The sequence below is a fragment of the Rhea pennata genome, chromosome Z, assembly GCF_028389875.1.
Source record: "Rhea pennata isolate bPtePen1 chromosome Z, bPtePen1.pri, whole genome shotgun sequence".
Taxonomy (NCBI): domain Eukaryota; kingdom Metazoa; phylum Chordata; class Aves; order Rheiformes; family Rheidae; genus Rhea; species Rhea pennata.
The window spans coordinates 71,645,160-71,661,932 of NC_084702.1; the positions used below are offsets into that span (position 1 = coordinate 71,645,160).

The window sequence follows — 16,773 nt, forward strand, 5'->3', positions numbered from 1 at the left end:
CAGGTAAGCAAAGAGCCGGGACTGCCGGCCTTATAACGAAGACAAACTGCCTCTCTCCTTCCTTCCAGATTGCAAGCAGATGTGTGTTTAAATTACCTGCTGCTGACCATGACCGGCTCAGCAAAGCGCCACGGTCTAGGCGCAGAACGAAGAAAAATGTGCAAAACGAACGAGGGGAGGATTAGCAGGAATTCAGCGGGATCTGGAAGGGCAAAGTGTCACCGTTGCAGAGAACAAATGTCACTTCCTTTGCAAAACGCGGCTCCGCGCCGAGGGAATATCCCTCGAGCCTCCGCCCGTCCGACCCAAAGGGAAACAGCTCTGGTTTGGGATACGAAATCCTGCCCCTTGCGTGGATGGCAAGGTTGGAAAGAGCCTGCTGCCCTGCCGGGGACGAGCAGAGAGCGTCCCAACGCCCCGCTGTGCTCCCGGCGCACCTCGGAGCCCTCCGCTCGCCCGCGCCGCCGAAGGCCGGGACCGCCGCTCCCCTTCTCGGCTGCTGCCGGAGGGAGGTTGCGCGCGCGGCAGCGGGGGAGTTTCGGTGACGACTGCAAAACGCCGGCTGGGAAGCAGCGCCGAATGCCGAGCACTCCTGCAAAACGCTTCGCTCGTCGCGAAGGCGCGATCGCGTCCCGCGCTGCTCCGCCACATGCGCGGGGCTCCGCAGGGGGTGGAAGTTTGGCCTGCCGAAGCTTCTCCAGCCCGGATAATTACAGTCGTGGTTAAAATACACACGGCGAATGATTTACCTGAGCCTCATCCAGTCTCCTCATATCTCTTGAGCTTGGAGGAACGCAAAGGCCACATTCTGCTTCCAGTTCCCACGAGTGCAGCGCTGATTAAAGCGGAGGGGCCAGGCGATGACCTCAGCTACAGCACTGGGAGCCTGGAGCGCCGCCAGCCCGGCCAGCAGGAGAGCGGGAGAGAGGCAGGCTCCAGGCGGAGGAGCGACGGCGCGCTCCGAGGGCCGGGATGCCGGCCGGGCCGGTGCCCCTCCAAACCTCTGCTTCAAAGCTCCTGTGCAACCTTGGGCAGCTTCGTGCTGCACCTTGGGCTCTTCTCCATCCCTTTTTGCCTCTGGCCTAAGACGTTCCCAAGGGAAAGTCTGGCTTGGTTTAAAACACTAATGAAATTTGGAAAGACAGGCGAAAGGCTGCAGGGCTGGGTCTGGAGACAGCAGCGGGCTCCCAAGAGGGGTTCTTCCCAGGCCCAGGCCACTGCAGGGACAGTCCTGATTGCATGGCACGGCCTTGGCTTCCTCTTTCAAAGAAACCCTTCCAGCCTGTAGGTCCAGCTGCATGCACAGCTCAGACATCCCTGCTCAAGATGGCTTTGAAAAGCCTGTCGCGTGCTGTCATTGCCAAGCACCCGCTCCCAGGGGCTGGCTGCAAATGTTCACCCATCTTCTGCAGTAGGTTTTACCACCAGTGGGGAAATCTCCCATGCCACGATGTCAAAATCGCCTCAGGCCTGTCTCTGTGGTGCTGGGAACAACGCCAGGGCAGGAAAAGCCCTGAGAAGAGGTGACGCACCCCCACTTGCTGGCCTGGGCTGGCCTCCAGCTGCAGAGCAACCAGAGAGGCACCAAGATGCACAAGGGCAGAAGAGATCCAGAGGCTTGGCACCGCCTTGAACCCCGCTCAGGGCCAAGCCTTCCCGACAGCAGCACCTCATGGGAAGCTCGTGAAGCAAAGCACTACCTAAAACCGTGGCATTTGGCTACATCTTTGCACCGAGGGTCAGTCTCTAAGTGATGCCTCCTACCAGAGCTGGTACTCGAGTGCAGCCCACAAGGAGGAGCTACGAGACGTTGCATCTCTACTGCATCTTTTGGACTCCAGGTTGCTGCCACGATGCTCCTGCATTTGGATGAGGAGCTAAGGGTGTCTCACACCTCCTGGCAGCATCCTGTGCTGCAGGACAGCATTGCACAAGCCGAGCAACACAAGTCAGGCCCAACCTGTTCCCCTTCCCCCTCGCTGCTCCTGGCTCGCTCTCCGCTGAGCCCTCGCGGGCCACATGTGGCTCCCAACTTCCCCGCGCAGCTACAAGGGCTGGAGCAAAGAGCGGAGTCAGACCCCAAATCGCAGATTATTGCTCTGGGTTCATGCACGGGAAACAAAAGATCGGAAATCTCTGAAGTGCACAGCTGGACTCCACACCCCTGACCATGTTTTTGTGAGATATCACATACATTTTTAAAAGCTATCTAGAGAGGGCTCTGCTTTAAAACAGCCTGGCTGCTGCTGCACTGAAACCACCGCCCGTCACGCTGACCAGGACCTTCAGTTATTGCCTGTCCCCCACGGTCTATATTCATCTGTAACCTTTGGCCTCAGGTTATGAAATTATTTAAGGAAAGGATTACATTTCCTGCTCTGCATTTGCTCAGCACCGACTACAGAGGAGGGGGTGGGAGGGGAAGGACGGGTGACCCAGAAAAGTCGCCCCGGGATAGCACATACCAGCGCCCCGCGACGGCAGCCCCCAAAGCACCCGGGGCCGCCGCGGCGCCCGGCCGGGCTCTGCTCCCGCCGCACGAACCGCCGCCCTGCGTTCGGGGGCCGGATCCTGCCGGGACGCGGGGCAGGGGCTGCAGTTCCTGCCCCTCTGCCAAGCCCCCGCCGCCGAGGCCCTTGCTCGCTCTTGTCCTATTTATGGCTCCGCAAGGTCGCTGCAAGGGGAAAGCTCGTGCGCAGCCGTGCGATGCTTGCACGCTACCCTGGAGAGCCGGGACCGTGAAAACTCACCTCCTCCTCCCAGCCACAAACTCTGCCTTTTTTCATGTTTCACAGTTCCTAAAACATCAACGATATATTTATCTGCTGCTACGCTACAGGGTCTTACACTTCCCCTTTCTATGCACCAGGCTTTTTGGCTTAGAGCACATAAATGGGGAGGAGATGCCATGCTCCACACCACACCTTGGTGAGATCAAATATCCTTGGCGAGACGCTTACCTACGCTGTTCTTAGAAACCACTAGTCTCCAAGGAGAACCCCTCCCCCAGCAGCCCCAGGTAGCCCGAGTGAGGATTTAATTACCCTTTGGGTTTCGTTTCTTCCACTCCGTCTTTCGTTCCCGTCTCACATGCTGCCTCGTTGGCAGATTGGTGGCCCCCGCCCGGCTCTGCAGGATGTTTAGTTCACCTTAGCAAAACAAAAACAACAACAAAAAGAACCCCAAACGCCTCTCTCGCAAGCCTCTCCTGCATGCGTTTATTACCGAGAACGAACACAGAGCCACTGCCTACGCTCTCCTCTTCTCTAGTCTCCTCCGCTTTGAAGCGTCACTCACAATAACCTCGTGGAAAGTATTTCCTACAGGAAAACACGGTTCGCTCGATTTAAATTGACCTCAGCCAAGCGGCAGCTTCTCCGTTTCCCCCCTACACTTATTTTGACCAGGGGAATCGACACGAGACATTTCATTTCCAGTTGAAACAATTACTTTAAAAGCCCCGTTTGAAATTAAAGGTCCAACCTGTCATAACATCTCATTTTTGCCAATATTTTTCAGACAGACGCTCCCCGTCCCCAGGGGCAGCTGCACATTTGGCTGAGGCTTGCCAGGTGGGTTTTGCCGCAGGGAGGCTCCCAACAGACCGGATGCTTTGGAGCATTTTCCGAGGGCGAGAGCCTTTCGCCAAGAGGAGACGGTAGGCATGGAGCAAGGTGGAGCCGAGCAGGGAGCCCAGGCGTCCTCGCTCCTGGCCTCCCTCCCACAAAGAGATGGGAAACCCATTAAATGCACCGAGCGGCAGAGCTTCCACTGCTCCTCCCCGGGGGCAATTTCACAGTCGACTCGAGGAAATTGTTCCTGATATCCAGCCTAAATTTCCCTTTGTTGATTTTCAGTTCAGCAGCGGAAAGGTGGGAGATTTAACGAGGCAAGCGGGGCCGCTCCAGGGGAACGAGCGAGGCGATGCACGTTGAAATGCAGCGGCTCTTGCGAGGATTCCCAGAATCCTAGAAACTGGGGATGGAAAAGTTCTATTAACTTTCCCAATGGACTAACACAAGACTGTTCCCTCATCTTAATGCCTTGCCCAGTCCAGCTATGTGATTGGGACCAGAGCTCTGCAAAAATATGAAGGTTTTTTTTTTCTTTTTCAAATTGATGTATGGGGAATAAAATGTTGGGCTTTATGGCCAGACTTTGCTATTTTATCCAAGGGCAAATTTTTTGCTGCTTTGCCTATTGGACACAGTTTCTTATTTTACTGAGTAAAAACCCCAGAACTCTTCCAGGCCAGGAGCCAGGGTGAGATGTGCGTGGCAGCAATTTGCTGCTAGCTTGCGTTTGAAAATTAGAGCCTTTATGGGTGAGAAATGAGACTTAAGAGGCTTTTCAGCAGCAAGTAAACACTGCAAGGCTCACAGGAGCAGGCCTGGGCCATGCAGACGTGTGAGCAAGGAGTATACAAAGGAGCAAGAGCGCTTCCAAGCAGGCTCAGCCACACGGAGGGTATATTTATTGCTTCTAGCAGTTGGGACATTGAGTCTTGAAAACCCAGTCTGGGGGACGTGTGCTTCAGGAGATGAAGGAGCAATGTTTGGGTCCAGGAACACCAAGTCTCCTTGCATTATGCCACCAAACAGCATCAGTTCAGCCCACTGCAAATCTCCTTTATATCAGAGCTGGTGTGCACTGGTGCAACTCAGCTGCTTCCTGTGGTGATGCAAGGGCTCCCGCACCAACGGCCACGGACCTCTGCAGGGCACGGAGGCACAGGGAGATCAAGAGCTGGACCATGTAGACGCAGCACATCACCAGCAGATGTTTGCCTTAATCGCACACAGTCTTCTTAAATGTCAGATGGTTACAAGGCACTAGAAGGGCATTTTTTTTCACCTTATTTTTATGGGCTTGTAAAGGAAAAGTGGTTGTAGACTCTCAGGAAATGTCAGGCTCCGTTTCCTGAGGACCTGCCATCTGTCAGCATGTTGATTTTATCACACCCTGTCCCTGCAGAAGGGAGAGGAGGGCACACTCGGATGTGCCGACCCGGGAAGAGCCGTGAAGCAGTGACGGAGCTGGATTCCAGGCAGGTATCATTGCAATGACCCCTCGCTCTCCTGGCACCAGCGATGGGTCAGAAAGGCAGTTCACCCTCTAAAACCCCCCAAAAGCAGCACCCAGCTTCATGTGCAGAAACAGGCAGATGGGGGCAGTACTGATGGCCGCAGGCACTTGCTCCTCCAACCATGCACACAGTAAGGCAAGGTTTTGCAAGGTCGGCATCAGAGGCAACGCTGCTTCAAGCCACACAGAGAGAGCCCAGATGTTATCCCAGCACATGTCCCATGTCCCACCGCTGTGACATGACCGTGCCCCAGAGACATCCCACCAACAGGAACATGTGAAATTCAGAAGCCGAGAGACCTCTGCTGAGTGGCGGCAGCCTCGGAGCGTGCACAAAGCACCAGGGAAGCTCCAGCGAGCAGAAGAGCCGCTTTTGGTGCCGGTACCTCCACTGCGAGGAGGTGCAGAGACCCTCCCAAGAAAGACCCTGACCCCATGCCTTGCCAGCACAGCCCCTGGGCCACGGAGTTCCCCCTGTGGTGCCCTTCAGTGTCGCGGCAACAGACTCTAGGGATAAAGCATTAGTTAGCCTCAAGAATTTAGTATCTCTGTGCCTCACCTTCCCCTTCTGCAAAAAGTGCCTAATGGCGATCACCACCCGTTGTGAAGTCCTTTGAGATGTTCAGACAAGCAGAGCTTGAAGAAAAGGGAGGAAGAAGTTACGCGCTGGCTTAGATGACCTTTCGCAAGACAAAATCAGGCAATGAGCTAGTGTTTCCCAGCCAGGATCTGCCATCCGGGAGTTTTCAATTGGGCCGTGCAATGCAGCCAGCTCTGTGAAGGGACGTGGAAGCCATTAAACCCACAGAGAGAGGCATGCAACAGTTTAGTCCCCGCCACTCCTCTCCTGAGGCAGACCACAGCAGCGCTGATTTGCAGCAGGACCACGCTTTTCACCCGAACACGCACAGAAACTTTAAGATCAAAACTGCCCGGGGCTTTGGAGTCCAGATGCGGCTGGAGAGGGGACATTGCGGCAGCACAACTCTGCTCCCCTTCATGCCTTCCCCACACCCCCAGACAGAAACCCTTCACACCCAATTTTTGGTTCCCAATCCTCTACTGAGCTTGAGAAAAAAGCTCCCACTCGCTGTGGCTTGAATAGCGACAGGCTGTGAACTCTCAAATAGAAAGAGGACCATACCACAACACAGGGAAAAAAAAAAAAGAAAAAAAGGTTGTGCTGCAGGATTTAGCAGCAGGAAAAAAGCTGAACTGAGAGGAATGAAATGGAGAGAGAGAGTCCCCATCTACTTCCTAAATGTTGGATAAGGGAGCGCATTGCACAGTACATTGCAAGTTTGGGATGTGGCAAGATACCAACTGCATTTTATGTGTTGCAAAACCACCTCCTCTGTGGCAGCTGAGATTTCAAGCATAAGTTTTGACCTTGCTAATATTTTTTACATATTGAGTCACTGTCGACTCTGGAAATAACAGAGGGAAATGATGAAGTTTTGAAGATTTTAATGCATGGCCAGATCCTCTAAGAACTAGGACAGCCACTCTTAATTAAAGGTAAAAAACAACAAGTTTGAAAAGCTCTAAGGTGACACAAAGCACCAGCATGGAAGACGAGGATTCAAAAACTTGCCCCTTTGCTTCATTTTGCCTGCATTTGATCACAGTTTCCTCCTACAGCACCGGTGGCCGCTTCTGTGGGTACTGAGTGAGGGCATGAGAAATGCCTCCAGCTCCGGCACACGTGGGGCTCCAACATCCCCTGCTTCCCTCAGCGTGTTCGACACGTGCCTGTCCCCATGCGGTGACGGGTTGAGAGCCCACCACGGCACGGGGCGCAGTGAGCACAGCTCTCCCATGCCTCCCTAACTGGCCACAGCTGCATAGCCTGGCTGATGGGATGACTCCCTCTTTGCTGGTACCCACTGCCCAGGGAGGATGGCCAGCTCTTGGGAACTTATGGGAAAATCAGGCGGATTCACTCTCTTCGTCTGTGAATGCAAACATCCCCAAAACTCCTAGGGGAAGGGGAGGTGGGACTCAGTGGAGAGCCTTTCCCCCTGGAGAGCGCAAAGCTAGATGGCCAAATGGACAGGGGAAGGACAGGACTCCTCTTTGCGCATGACAACCCAGCCAATCTGGTCTCTTCAGACTGTCCTTCAACCTAAAAATTTACCCTGGAGACACTTTAACAGATAAATAATTCAATTCCCCACTCTCCCCCTTTTCCTGGCAAGGGAATAACTGTCTCTGATAGCCTTGATTTGCTAAATAAAACACTCCTTGAAGGCTCCCTGCAATAATATTTGCACGGAAAATTGACATTCTTCCTCCTTCCCATCAGCTTCGACACTATTTGTTTGCGAGTTAATAACTTTGATGCTCGGCTGAGCTATTGATCCCTTTCAGCACAATCATTCTTTTGGGTCCAAAATACATAAAAATAAAATAACAAGCAAGCAATGGCAAAGCCCTGATGACCTTTCAGTGGGTGCCGTGGCCTGGACAGCACATGGGAGCCCAGCTCCCAAGGCGATGCCAGCTGGCTGCCAGGTGCAATGTCTTCTGCAGAAGCCAGCATGCGAGGCTGGCTTTCTTTTTCCATCCCTGCACGTCTGCCTTGGCCTTCCCTAAGGAAACAACGTCCTTCCTTGCAGGTGGAAAAGCAGTTTTCATGACACAAAATTCCCATTTAGCTTTAAATCTTCAGCACCCAAAAAGGGCTTCATAATGAGATAGACGGTCCATGCAGCTGCCCAGTCCAGAGACCACCAGTGGCAGCGATGGATGGGTACCAGCACCAGTGGTTGTAGGAAGGGTGGTGTTTCAAAGCCCTGACTGCTCTGCCGATGGGCGAACTACAGCACTGAATCAGTCCCTACCACCAGCGATGCAGGGAGCCAGCCCTCACGTGCACTGGCTCTGCTACGAACAGCCCCTCACGCTCTGCTATTGCTTTTCCTCTTTTCCATCCATCCGTCTCCCTCCCCCAGTAAAGCCAGCTGATGATTCCAATTCAATGGCTTTCCGCTGCAAAGTGCCACTTTAGACAGAAACCAAGTTTTGGAGGAATGCTGCAATTTGGAGGAAATCTGACACAAAGTTATCAAAGCATTTTGTTCCGACTTTGCCGTTTCAGCTTTTGTTATATTACACCGGGGCCTGGCGTGTTGGAGGCAGAACAAAGCCGCTTGGCTTTACCAATCCATTTTGATAACAGTTGGTCAGGAGTAGATCTCCCTCCAATATCCACCGTAATGAAATCACATGAAAAGAAACAATTAACGTTTCTGCAACGTCCTCGTCCTCCTCAACTGCTCCCGTATTGCCAGGGCATTCCACCAACGCTCCCGGGGGATCTTCGCTGATGCACTGACTTTGTATTTTTGCTTTGCAATCTGCTCACATGCCTTCAGCTGATTGTTCTTCAGACTGCTCTTTTCAGAGGAGATTTTCATGGCAAACAATCAATTTTCCCAAGTTGCATTTTCCTTAAACCCTTTGATGTCTGGGAAAATAACAGGCAACCTCAACACACGGCTGAGTATCAGGCAAGAGCTGGGAAGCACTAAGCGGAAATGCATTTAGTTGTCTGGGTCAAAAACCATTTCCTTTGTTAAATGATTATTATTGTTCCAAGAGGATTTCAGTGGGAATTGAGGGTGCTTAGATAGATGGATTCACAGGTTCGCTGAGCTTCTATAAGGGTCTCTATATCCTCCATCATAATTCTACATCATAACTTCCAACACCAATAACTCTTCTATGACTCCCAACAGATATTCTTGTGCCTTCCAAAGTAATAACTTCTCAATGAACTCCAGACCTGCCAAATCGACTGTTTTTCCCCTGCGGACGCCTGCTTTTTGGCCCTTCTCACAGCCCTCCTGGGAATCCTGACCCGTTTACCTCTCCTTCTGGTTCCAAGCTCAGTGCGCAGGGAGATGAGATCAGAAAGCGATCTGCATCGTATGTCAAGAAATAGCTCTGGCACTAAAAGGTTGCAGTCATCTTCCATTTTCCTGACTGCTCTCGTCAGCCGAGGAGCCAGCTCCGCATTCCCCGGACCTGCTTGCGCGAGCCGTAATTCTAAGGGAACATTTCCCTCTCCCTAAGCTTCCATTTCTCAGATTGCTCTTTTCTTCCCACTCATACCTGAAAATTGTTATGAGCGTTTCACAGGTCTCCTCTGGAGAAATTACTTAGGTTATTCGCTAGGGCTAGAGAACAAACATTTAAAGAAGAAATAAACTGCTGTGCATTTCTTGGGTTGCCAAGCCCAAGAGCAGCACCTGAGGACGGCCAGCCCAGAACCGCTACCTTGCTAGGAGGGCACTTGATCTTAATGACGTGTTAATTAAACTAAGAGTAGAGTAGCTTGCCGCGTTATTGTTTTTGTTTCTATCACAGTAATGCTCAGAGGCCTCAATCAGAAACTCATTTTTTACCCCCCTCCTTTTAAGTCACAAATTATGTCAATAACTGGCCTACAAAAGTAGGCTTTGCTCTTTTCCAGGAGATTTTTCTCTGGAAGGGAAGAAAGCTTTCAACAGAGCGTTTGAATCAAAAATGAATGTATGCAAGAGGTTAAGAGCGATATGCATCAAAAGTTGCATTTTTTTGGTTTAAAAAATCTATTTTAAACAAAGAAAAGCTCCCAGAGCTTAATCTTACAGTTTGAGATCACAGTTCTCATTAGCCTCCCAACAAATCAACCCTGTTTGGCCTTAACATTTTCTCAGAAAGGGTTTCCATAAGGAAGAGCTGGCAAGCACAAGCCCCGTGCGCAACCTCAAGCTGAGCAGAAACAGCGTCTGAGAGGGAGCCGCGACTGAGGAAAGTGCAGGTGCTCGGACAGGTCCTCTCGACCCCGGGCAGTGCAGACCAGGACCCAAAGCAGCCATCCATGGCATCAGGCTGTGTGCAAAACCCAGCAGCGTTGTGCACCATATTCGCTCCTCGTCCCATCGCTCCGAGGATGTTCTGCTGCCGCGTGGGAAAAGAGCTGCCGCAGGGAAAAGGAGCTGCAGAAACCACTTAGCACTTCTTCAAGAGGCTCAGACCTTGCTAACAGGCTGGATACCTCCAGCAAGCGCCGCTGCCAGCCCCTCCATACAAGTATCTTCAGATATTTGCTTTAGCTACGCTTATACGCACCAGGCAAGGCACCCAAGCGAGAGCGGGCGGCTTGTGTTGCACTGCCCAGCTGCATCTCCAGTGCCCAGGAAATGACCTAGGTTTTCAAAGATGCCATCACGCCCCCACTATCCAATTACTAGAAAATAATTAGGCTGCCGATGGATCTACTGACCACCACGGAAAAACGTGAAAGGGAGCCACCTGCTCAGCACAGAGCCAGATTTCTGTGGCTGATCTGTAACCAAATGCTCCATGTTGCATCAAATAAGCATGAGGACTCCCCCCCCCCACCTCCACCATGTTTTTCAGCGGAAACTGTCTTACACTCTTTTTCTGGCTTCTTCCTGAAACTACTTGGAAGGCTGAAAAGAAAACAGAGCTCCTAGAAAATGTTCCTGTTTCCCTGCCTTGCACTGAAGTTTTTCACTTCCTTCCACATTCAATATTACTATCCTCATTGGTAAAGGGCTGTTCCTTTCCCCAAAATTAACTCTTAAATTTGGAAAAACTTCAAGAAAGAAGAAAAAGCCTTTTCTAGAGGAATAACCCTTGGGAAAAAGGCTCAGTAGTGAGTTAAAATGATAATGCTCCCATGCTGAGAACACAAGGGCTCAGGAACCAGGGCAGGAGAGGACCTTTCTATTGAGTCACATGTCTCCTAATTTAATAAGTCGTCTGCTCTAATTTTTCAAAGACAGCTCGTGGCAGACTGACCTCTCTCAAGGCACTGCAGGCACAAACACAGTGATTTCCCTGGGGGCTCCCGCGTCTACGCTGTGAAGAGGGAGATGCTGCGCAATTGTGCTTATTATTTGCTGTACATCTGTCCATTCCTGATGACCACAGGGCTGGATGAGAACTCCTGCATAGTTGAGGATTACCTCTGGATAAGATTTTGCTGACCGCATGGTGCTGGAGGTGGTGGGGAGGGAGGGATCCTTCAGCTTCTCCAGAAGCGAGAAATTTTAGGGTGAAACTGAAAGATGAATCTCCAGCTGCAGGATAAGAATTTCCAATTGAAACGAGAGACTTTCCCAGAATAAGCACCGGGTGCTGAGCAAGGCCCCTCCTGTCAGCTGATGGAGGGAAGATTTGGGGTTGCTCCAAACCATGCTATGGAGGGCATCTACTAATGTTTGGAGTCCTAGTCTTCTCCCTCCAAGCTCCTCTCACATTTCTCTACAACACAAAATGAAACCCGAGAAGATTAACTGAGTAAAACTCTACATTACCGCAGTCACTGAATACCCCTTCCACTTTCTCTCTGGTGACCATGAGCCTGTGAAGCCCTACTGGAAGCCAGTACCTAATGTAGAGAAACAGCGGGACAGGAGCAGTACCAGGCTTTCTCCCCATCTTCAGGTCCCTGTTTTGTGCCTAGCGATAGGCGTTGGAAGTTGGAACCATCCTTCAGCAAGTTACTGGGTTTAAGGAGAGGTTGATTGCCATGGCCTGGGCTTAGATTTACATCATTCCCAAGTGGGGCTCTACCACCACAGCATGGGCGCATGTGGGAAAGAAAGGTCAGTCTTGCTTGTTCTCCATGCCCAGAAGGCTAGAAAAGGCCAAAAATTAAAAAAGATTTCTAGTTCCTACAACTAGGAAACTTCTGGTCTATGATGTGGTACCTAGGGAAAGACCTGCATCCTTAGAGGCATCTAGAGAAGTCAAAGGAGGAAGGTTCCTCGGGAGCAAAGCAAAGGACTCCTTGTACAAATCATCCCGTGCTATATCAGAGGAGCCTCCTTTCTCTAGAGGCCATAGAGAGACCTTGAACTTCAGGTAACTAAGTTGGATGGTGGGAATATCTCCCTTATCTTAGGTCTGCATCCTGCTAAGCTAGTCCCACGTTCAAGAGGAAAAATTCAAACATTTTTGCATTATAACCAGCGATGGCATTAATGAGATTTGTGAAAATCCATGTGCAAAGAGTAAGAGAATCCTAAAAAAGGAACCAGCGGTGAAAAGAAGCAAAATCCTCACTGTTTAATTATCCTAACTGCCCTGTGAGCAGGGACTCTCTTTATCCATCAAGAACATAAAGGGCCATAAACTCACACTGTAACGCAAACAGAATGTCCCTTAAAATCAACTGGTGCTTTCGGCCAAGCAAAAACTGTTGGGATTTCCAAATATGGCCCATGGGAACATCAGCCCAAGCATTCTTGGGAAGCATCTTGGAGCCTGAACTGTCTCCCAAGAATGAGAACTTCAAATCCAGCACGACAAAAGAGCCATGCCATGACAAAAACTATCACACAAGCGCACAAATTAAGCAATCAATCAAAAGTGAAATACACCACAAAACAATAGAGCGCAGTGCACATCATACCCGGCAACGGGTGAGCAAACTTGACCTGCGATTGCCTCTCTTCGCGCATGGACTATTGTGTTCCCTTCTCTGCCAGCATCAGAGCAACTGTTTCTTTTTTATTTTTCTTTTTATCAAAGCTTGAGGAGAAGGAACCTTTACTGGAGAGAACACAGGTATCTATACTCAAGCGAAAGCTCTTGTTCTCGACTCGGCCATTATATAAATCAATGGTTATTCTGCAGGAATGTGACCAGGCAAAAATTAAAAATAAAATTTGCCAGACAGTGAGAAACAAACCAGAGGTTGCTGCCCTCTCTCCTGAGTCTGGAGGGAATTCCTGCCTTAAAAATTTGGGATCCTGTGTATGCATGTAGCTTAACATAATGAAGTTCCCCTGGCAAACGCAAAAGGAAGACCAGTTAAAATCTCCCAAATCTTCTTGTCTTCCATGTCTCTTAATCGCACCCAATTTCAAAGAGTGCAACCCAAGAAACCTGTTTCTGCCCATCTGAGTACTGAAATTATAAGACATTATTTTAGAGAGTAGCTACCATGCTTGGACATCACCACTCAGACAAGAAGATGCAGTTCCTCAGCACCCAAGGGCCCAGATATGTTTGCAAACACATTGGGCAAATGGCTATGTGTCTGCAAGTGCATTTGAAAAATCAGGTCCCGTTGGCAGGCAACTCTCAGACTGCAAGCAGGGCCAAATCCCATGAATAAATTGCTTGGAGCGAGTAGTTTGACGCGCCATTATTCATAACTAATGCAGTCCTAGTAACAGAAAATGGAGGCCAAATCTGCCTGTGTATACACCAATGACCTCATCTGTTTTCATCCTATTTATTGAACAAAATAAGAGCAAAAGAGAGTTACCACTGATCTCCAAAGGGAGGCACAGGCAAAATTTGTTCCTCGGGTTTCAGAGGAAAAAATGCTCATAGATACCAAGTGAGGTGGAAGTCTAGAAAGCAGGAACTGGAGCTGAATTCAGTGTTGGAAGAAGAATTTTATCTCCCCAATGCAAAGACACAAGCAAAACTAAGCGACCACCTCTCCCACCTCTTTTGCTTTCATTACTACCGAGCTGTCAGGAATAAGGATGTCGGAAGAAAAGGCATTGCCAGAGGCAGCTGTGGGGCAGGGACATCTGCACTGATGGGGAACAGTGCTGACTGTTGGCCAGGGATCATAGAATCACAGAATCAGTAAGGTTGGAAGGGACCTCCGGAGATCATCTAGTCCAGCCTCCCTGCTCAGCAGGCACCTAAGCATGATAGACAGGGTTGCGTCCAGGCGGGCCTTGAAGATCTCCAGAGAAGGAGACTCCACAACCTCTCTGGGCAACCTGTGCCAGTGCTCTGTCACTCTCACAGGGAAGAAATTCCCTGATGACTATCGGGCAGCTTCTTTTTATAGGATCACAGGAAAATCCAGGTTGGAAGGGACCTCAGGAGGTCTCTAAACCAATTTCCTGCTCAAGGAGCTCAGCTGTGTGGGTGGACCAGGTTGTTCAGGGCTCTTCAGGAGTAGGCAAGGTGCAGTGCAGCTCAAGGCCCCTCTCTGAGCTCGACAGCTCAAGTGAAATGAAAAACAAGCCAAAACAAAATGATGAAAAAGGAAACCCAAAGGAAGCGGAGAGATAACAACAGGTCACTGTTCCACTCAACACGATTACAAGCTGCTCAGGGCAACCATCAACCAGCAGGTTAAAGCAAACCCAATACACAGCTCTCACTTGCTTTCACACCACACCCCAATGCTCAGCAGAAATCACGGCCACAGCAAAAACTAAAGGCAAAAAAAAAAAAAAAAAAAAAAAATCCAGATTGCAGAAGGGAATAGATATCTCCATGAAGTGCAGTTCCCCTGATGCTTGTGCAACCTCTAGAGCAGCTGTCTGCAAGAAGCTGGAAGGCTACAAACCAGGGGGCAGTCATGCTATTTCTGCTGCTTCTTGTACTCCTAAAGTATTATATTTATTTTAATTGGGGAAAAAATAGGAACATGGTTGTGATCATTCTTTCACGAAGTTTAAAGATATCTGAGCTGCAAGCAGCTTCCACTGCAAAGGGTCTAACTCGGCACCTCTAGGATTTGGCCTCTCGGAAAAAAAGGAGCCATTGACCTGAAGAGTGCCACATTTATCTTGAACGCAAAGGGAAATATTTCTCCAAGTGACAAATAAAATTTATTATGATGTTTAAAAGTCATGGTCTATTCAAAAATTGCCGATTTGAATCATTGACTTTTCAAAATAAATACTACTTTTCATCAATAAGCTCAAAATATAAGCTAACCACAAAACCCTTTAGATAAAAGAAACATAAAAATGATATCTTTATGCATTAATAACATCTATTGATCTAACTGTAAGCATATGTCCACAAACACAATTTTATCATATTGCACATCAATAATATTCTACACTTTTTCTATTATACTATGCTGTTCCCAAGAAACAGAAATTCAAGTATTTTCCTAAGAAGGCTCTTGCCATTTAAACGTACACCAGTTGTAGTTGCAAGTACTAACGATGAGGCCATATTTAGTTCTGCAGGCCAATATTAACCGTTTTTTAAGATGTGGGCGGGAGCTGCAGGACTGTCAAACAGAAATGTTTCTATCTGCAATAAAATTATATTTTCTATATCCTCTTTTGCTCTTCGCTCAATTAAGTCTCGCAATCTGAATTTACCAAGCAGCTTAAGCAGTATTTCCGAGGAGAACTTATTTCGGTCCGGGGGCGAAGAGGGGCTTACAAAACGCTCCGACGGGCCGGCTTCTTCCGAGGTGAGCCCAACACGGCCTCCGCAAGGAGAAACCTGGGCACCCTTAAGCCACTGAAACGGTTCGGCTGCCTCGGCGAAGGCGAGGAGGAGAGAAGAGGGTTCACGGCTTCGTCGGACTATCAGGAAGCTCCGGCAAAGCCTCTTACAGCAGCGAGTTGGAGGAACGCGGCTGGCGCGGACAGAAAAGGAGAAGCGCCGCCGCGGTTTGGACGAGGATCAGCGCGATAATCTGTTTATCGATGCTTCGAAGGGGGCTGAGCAACGAGGAGGAAAAACTGGCAGACGACAATATTTAGGCTAATCAAGAATATGATGGATGGCAGGGACCTTCAAAGGGAGCGGCAAGACCGGGCACTCGGGGAGCCCAGCGGGTTGATAAACGCAAGGCAGCGCCCGCTGGAAGGAATATTCGGAACTAATCGTACACGTTGCCGTGGTATAAATTAGATGTATCTGGCCAGCGAAACGATGGCTGCATTCACTGGGCGGCCGCGGCTAGAACTGCAAACAAAATATTCACTTATATATAAAGACAGAGCATAATAAAATACGTGACGGTGTAAATCAAGGGTGTGCGCTGACCTGGAATACTCTGATCAGTTCTGGATATCCTGCATCAAATAAAGCAGAGGAAAAGGGGAGTCTGTGCAGGCAATAAAACCGATGAGATGTAGAGATACTGTGTGAGATTGAAAAGTCTGAGACTTTAATTTAAAAGGGAGGTGGATAAACAGGAAGAAGGAGGCGTAGAGAGCAATGAAAGACAGCCAGCAAATGCTCCTGTTTACCCTCAAATAACTCAAGGGCAGAAGAGCGCTCTGCAAAGCAGAGAAAGAAGTGCGTTTAGATCTGATCTATTTATACCTAAATGGTGCAAAAAGGCACAGCGAGTTGCTGCGACGGGCAACCCCCGAGCACCGTGAAGACCCAGATCCAAGAAAAGTTTTGGCACGCAGGACACAAAGCTTGGAAGACCGATATGAATAGCTGCTCGAGCGTCGTGACATTCAGCACGTGGTACGTCAGCACCATTTCCAAAGTAGCAATATGAAGTAGGGAAACTGAGGCAAGGGCCTCAGCTGTGGAGCCGAGTGCAGCCAGTATGCCTCTGCTGAAGCCAAGGAGCTGGCTTGTGCTGGGGATGCAGCTAAGCCCCACCATCGCTCAAGCCATGGAGAGGCTTCTCAATGCCCCAGACATCTGCTAGCTAGTTCCAGGTCTAGAAAATGGGGCTGTCCAGTGAGCGATGGACCAATGCAAATCCCTGCACTCCTCTCCATCTCTCCCCTCGCCATTTTTTCTGAAGTCCGGTGATTTCCCAGCTGATGAACGCATTACCACCTCATTCGGCAACACCTTGGAGGCGCTCACATTTCAGGCCTGTCGAGAAAAAGATGAAGTATGAAAATCCTTTTCCTTTCCAATCCAGTCCTCCCTACGCCGGCCAAGGAGCTAAAACAAAACGCCTCAGAAAAAACA

At 49.8% G+C, this 16,773-nt stretch overlaps 1 protein-coding gene across 9 annotated transcripts in view; it reads right to left on the reverse strand.

The window, feature by feature from the left end:
- Positions 1-16,773, reverse strand: part of CNTFR (ciliary neurotrophic factor receptor) — a 215,388-nt gene that overhangs the window by 110,780 nt on the left and 87,835 nt on the right. The window contains exons 1-2 of one of the 9 annotated variants that reach the window (XM_062599512.1): positions 3,226-3,259; positions 3,045-3,129 (exon numbers count right to left, since the gene is read on the reverse strand). The exons of 5 other annotated variants lie outside the window; for them this stretch is intronic. The gene's annotated coding sequence lies outside the window, so the exon portion shown is untranslated. Of the gene's footprint in view, positions 1-2,465; positions 2,615-3,044; positions 3,260-16,773 lie in introns of those variants that run through there. 3 more of the 9 variants (XM_062599510.1, XM_062599517.1, XM_062599516.1) reach the window with 3 other exon arrangements.